Genomic DNA, 5993 nt, shown 5'->3' with positions numbered 1-5993 from the left:
ATTAAAAAATAATAAAAATAAAATAATATATTTTTTAAATAAATATTTAACTATTTGTAAAAAAATCTTTATTTTTTTCATCATATTTTCTCTCCATTATAGCAGGTATTAGTATATGTATTTTTAAGATGGATGCAGCAGTTGTGTCATTTGTTGGGATGCAAGAAAGACACTCTACCAATCTGGTACCTTGGCATATCTCTGAGAGCGAATCCGAGATTAGTTAAGATTTGAAAATCAGTGATTGAGAAGGTAGAAGAAAAGTTGAGTCTGTAGAAGGCTAAGACGCTCAATAAAGTGGGTAAGTTAGTACTCATTAAATATGTGCTCAATAACCTGCCTATATACTATCTCAACTTGTATAAGATGCCAAAGGCAGTAGCGGAGAAGTTAATCTCGTTACAAAGACTGTTCTTGTGGAGTAATGAGGATGGAAAGGTTGGAATGTCACTAGTGAGATGGGAGGTCGTGATGGCTCCTCGGAAGGCGGGTGGATTGGGAGTGGGAGATGCAGTGATCAGAAATACAGCTCTCCTATTTAAGTGGTGGTGGAGATTTTCGAAAGAGGACTGCCCTTTATGGAAGAGAGTTGTGTGCTCTTGTAATAGCATGAATCCTTCTGAGATGTTGTGCGATCAGCCTATTCCTACAAGGGGGTCCTTGGAAGGATATCTGTCAGCTTCAAATCAGGGAGTCACAAATTAGGGAGATGATGATCAGAGGTTTGGCTATGGATGTAAGAAATGGTAGAACAATTCGGTTCTGGGAGGATGTCTGGTTACCTAGTGGTAGGTTGCAAGATACGTTCCAAGACTTTTTTGGTCTCAAACCTGAAAGGATCTATTATAGGGGACTGTGGGTTTTGGGATGGATTAGAGTGGATATGGAGTTTCCAATGGAGGAGAGAGTTATTTCAATGGGAGCTGGAACTTTTAAACCAGCTCCATGAAGTCTTGCAGCCAGTCAGACTAATACATGAGAGAGAGGATAGGGTGATCTGGAAATTTGATAAAACTGGTATTTTCACGACTAACTCCTTTGTGCAGGTGATGCAGGCAGCAGTTCTCCTAAAGGAAATAACAAGCTATAGTTTCACTAGTGCTATTTGGAGGGGTTTCGTTCCGCCACGGGTTGAGTTATTTGCTTGGTTTGTATTGGTTGAGAGGGTAAATACTAAGGAAAGATTGTGCAGATTAGGTGTCATTGACCAGCTTGATAATATCTGTGTCTTATGCTGTAAGACTGTTGAGTCTGCTTTTCATCTATTTATTGGCTGTGAGCTCACTTGACAGGTGTGGTGTGCTTGGCTGTTCGCTCTTGGAAAGAATTGGACTGTGCCAGGTACACTAAAGCATCACTTTGAGAGTTGGACGAATGCTTCACAATGAAAGAATGAGAGGAAGTGGTAGTTGATTGGATTTTTTGCTGTCATCTGGGCAGTTTGGCTAAAGAGAAATGATAGAGTTTTCAATAATCAAGGCTCAAGTGTGGGGAATATTATAAACATCTCCTTTATGCTCTCGGATGAGTGGATTGGTAGTGAACCTTTTAGTTGTTGATGACAATGTCGAAGATGACTAGAGGGTGCTCTACGTTCTGAGTTGTTGATGAGCGGATATTTTATACGCTTTTTGGGGGTAATTTCATGTAGATTTTAGTATGTTTTAATTAGTTTTTAGTAGAATTTTATTATTTTTTAAGCAAAAATCATATTTCTGGACTTTACTATGAGTTTGTGTATTTTTCTGTGATTTCAGGTATTTTCTGGCTGAAATTGAGGGAGCTGAGCAAAAATCTGATTTAGGCTGAAAAAGGACTGTTGATGCTGTTGGATTCTGACCTCCCTGCACTCAGAATGGATTTTTTGGAGCTACAGGAGTCCAATTGGCGCGCTTTCAATTTGGTTGGAAAGTAGACATCCAGGGCTTTCCAGCAATATATAATAGTCCATACTTTGCGCGAGGATAGACAATGTAAACTGGCGTTCAATACCAGTTTCATGTTGCAGTCTGGCGTCCAACGCCAGAAACAGGTTACAAGTTGGAGTTCAATGCCAAAACACGTTACAACCTGGCGTTCAACTTCAGAAACAGCCCAGGCACGTGAGAAGCTTAAGTCTCAGCCCCAGCACACACTAAGTGGGCCCCAGAAGTAGATTTCTGCACCAATTATCTCAGTTTACTCATTTTCTGTAAACCTAGGTTACTAGTTTAGTATTTAAACAACTTTTAGAGACTTATTTTGTATCTCATGACATTTTTAGATTTGAAATTTGTACCTTTTGGCAGCATGAGTCTCTAAACCCCATTGTTGGGGGTGAGGAGCTCTGCAACGTCTCGATGAATTAATGCAATTATTTCTGTTTCCCATTCAAACATGCTTGTTCCTATCTAAGATATCCATTCGCGCCTCACTATGAAGAAGGTGATGATCCGTGACACTCATCACCTTCCTCAATCCATGAACGTGTGTCTGACAACCACCTCCGTTCTACATTAGATTGAATGAATATCTCTTAGATTCTTTAATCAGAATCTTCGTGGTATAAGCTAGAATTGATGGCGGCATTCATGAGAATCCGGAAAGTCTAAACCTTGTCTGTGGTATTCTGAGTAGGATTCAAGGATTGAATGGTTGTGACAAGCTTCAAACTCACGAGTGTTGGGCGTAGTGACAGACGCAAAAGGATCAATGGATCTTATTCCGACATGATCGAGAATCGACAGATGATTAGCCATGCTGTGATAGAGCATCTGGACCATTTTCACTGAGAGGATGGAAAGTAGCCATTGACAACAGTGACACCCTACATACAGCTTGCCATGGAAGGAACTTTGCACTTTTGAAAGTGAGGAAGCATTATGTTACAGGAATTCAGAAGACAAAGCATCTCCAAAACTCCAACATATTCTCCATTATTGAGTAACAATTATTTATTTTATGGCCTTTGACTTTTTACAATTAAAACTAAAAATTATTATTGATATTATACCCTGACTAAGAGTTACAAGATAACCATAGCTTGCTTCAAGCCAACAATCTCCGTGGGATTCGACCCTTACTCACGTAAGGTATTACTTGGACGACCCAGTGCACTTGCTGGTTAGTTGTGCGAAGTTGTGACAAGAATTGTGATTTCCAATTTCGTGCACCAAGTTTTTGGCGCCGTTGCCAGGGATTGTTTGAGTTTGAACAACTAAAGGTTTATTTTGTTGCTTAGATTAGGAATAGAGTATTGATGCTGCTATAGAGTCATTAAATCTGAGTCCTTTATTTTCTTTTCAAAAATTTTTTTTCAAAAATATCTTTCTTTATTAATTTTGAGTTTTTCTATGAGTTTAGTTGAGTTAGTGTCTTGTTCTAAGTTTGGTGTCAATTGCATATTTTATATTTTGCTTTTAAATTTTCGAATTTGTGTTCTTTGATCTTCAAGTTGTTCTTGTTTATTTTTCTTGTTTGATTTTTAGTTTTTCTTGTTCTGTGTCTTTTCTTGTTTTTCTTGTTCTTTTCCAAAGCATTAGTCTTCAAAAGGGATAAAAAATATATACCTCTTCAAAACAAGTGTTACCTTTACTGCCCAATTGGCTAAAGCGTTGGTCTATGTTCTTGGTAATTGGGTATCTTCTTTTTAAAATCTTTTTCAAAAATAATTTTTCTTTGATTGAATCTTGTGCCAAACTTTAAGTTTGGTGTTTTATTGTTAATCTTTTTATAATTTTCGAAAATTTTATTGAAGTTTTCTAAAAATTTTAAGTTTGGTGTTCTTTCTTTTGTTCTTATTGTTCTTGTGAATCTTCAAAGTGTTCTTGAGTCTTCTTTGTGTTTTGATCTTAAAATTTTTAAGTTTGGTGTTCCTTGATGTTTTCCCTCCAAAATTTTCGAAAACAAAGAGCATTAGATCTAAAAATTTTAAGTCTTGTGTCTTTTGTGTGTTTTTCTCTTTCATCATAAAATTCAAAATTCAAAAAAATATCTTTTCTAACTATTTTTTAGCAATTATTTCGATTTTTTTTATAAAAATTCAGATTTCAATTTCAAAATTTTTCAAATCTTATCCTTTTAAGATTTTTTTTAAAAAAAATTATTTTATTATCTTTTTCAAAAATATCCTAACCACCTTCTCTCTCCTCAATTTTTTTCGAAAATCTTCACAAAACATTTTCAATTTTTTTATTTTTATTTTTATTTCGTTTTTATTTTATCTTATTTTATTTTATTTTATTTCGAAAATAAATTTTTATATATAATAAAATAAATAAAATTTACATCCATATCATCTCCCTTGCTCCATCATGGAACTAAGTGGAAATGAACAGTCCAGAAGTACTCTGGGGTCATATGCTAACCCCACTACTGCTTCATATGGGAGTAGTATCTGTATACCCTCCATTGGAGTCAGTAGTTTTGAGTTAAATCCTCAGCTCATTATCATGGTGCAGCAAAGTTGCCAGTATTCCGGTCTTCCGCAGGAAGAACCTACAGAGTTTCTGGCACAATTTTTACAAATTGCTGATACAGTACATGATAAGGAAGTAGATCAGGATGTCTACAGATTATTACTGTTTTCATTTGCTGTAAAAGACCAAGTTAAGAGGTGGTTAAATAACCAACCTAAAGACAGCATAAAGACATGGAAACAGTTGTCAGAAAAATTCCCGAATCACTATTTTCCTCCAAAACGGATGACACAGCTAAGGCTAAGCATCCAAGGCTTCAAACAAGGAGATAATGAATCCCTTTATGATGCCTGGGAGAGATACAGAGAGATGCTAAGAAAATGTCCCTCTGAAATGTTTTCAGAGTGGGTGCAATTGGACATCTTCTATTATGGTCTTACAGAAAAAGCTCAGATTTCTCTAGACCACTCAGCTGGTGGATCTATCCACATGAGAAAGACAATTGAAGAAGCTCAAGAGCTCATTGATACAGTTGCCAGAAATCAGCATCTGTACCTAAGCAGTGAACCTTCCATGAAAGAAGAAGTTAAAACAGTAACTGCTGAACTCAGTCCTGCAGAACAAGTTACTGAATTCAATCAGCAACTGGATTTTCTAACAAAACAGCTAGCCAAATTCAAGGAGATACTACAAGAAACAAGAATGGCTAATATGAATATGGAAATACAGTTGAAGCAAACAGAACAGCAGTTATCAAAACAAATAACAGAAGAATGCCAAGCAGTTCAATTAAGAAGTGGAAAAACATTAAATACCTCACTTCAAAGCAGCAGGAAGCCAAGAAATGAACATACTGCTACCTAAAATCCCTCTGAGGACAATCAGAGCCCAGAGAGGAATAATTCTGGCGCTCAAACGCCAGAAAATGGGTGGAAAGCTGGCGTTGAACGCCCAAACCATGCTCAGTCCTAGCGTTCAACGCCAGAAACAAGCAAGGAGTTGGCGTTGAATGCCCAAAGGAAGCACAGTTCTGGCGTTCAGACGCCAAAAACAGGTAAGGAGCTGGTGTCTAACGCCACTCCAGCTTCCACCCCTGGCATTCAAATGCCAGTGGGAGATCAGACATATACAAATGCTGATAGCAACCCCTCTAAAAAGGCTTCTCATCCCACATCTGTAGGAAATAAATCTACAGCAACTATGGTTGAGGAATATAAAGCCAAAATGCCTTATCCTCAGAAACTCCGCCAAGCGGAACAGGATAAGCAATTTGCCCGTTTTGCAGACTATCTCAGGACTCTTGAAATAAAGATTCCATTTGCAGAGGCACTTGAGCAAATACCCTCTTATGCTAAGTTCATGAAAGAGATCTTGAGTCATAAGAAGGATTGGAGGGAAACTAAGAAAGTTTACCTCACTGAAGAATGCAGTGCAGTCATTCTGAAAAGCTTACCTGAGAAGCTTAAGGATCTGGGAAGCTTTATGATACCATGCACATTAGAAGGTACTTGTACCAAGCAAGCTCTATGTGACCTTGAGGCAAGTATTAACCTAATACCTGCATCTATTATCAAAAAGCTAGGTTTGACTGAAGAA

Source organism: Arachis duranensis, chromosome 4 (assembly GCF_000817695.3).
Source record: "Arachis duranensis cultivar V14167 chromosome 4, aradu.V14167.gnm2.J7QH, whole genome shotgun sequence".
In the NCBI taxonomy this organism is placed as follows: domain Eukaryota; kingdom Viridiplantae; phylum Streptophyta; class Magnoliopsida; order Fabales; family Fabaceae; genus Arachis; species Arachis duranensis.
This window is presented reverse-complemented; position numbering follows the sequence as displayed.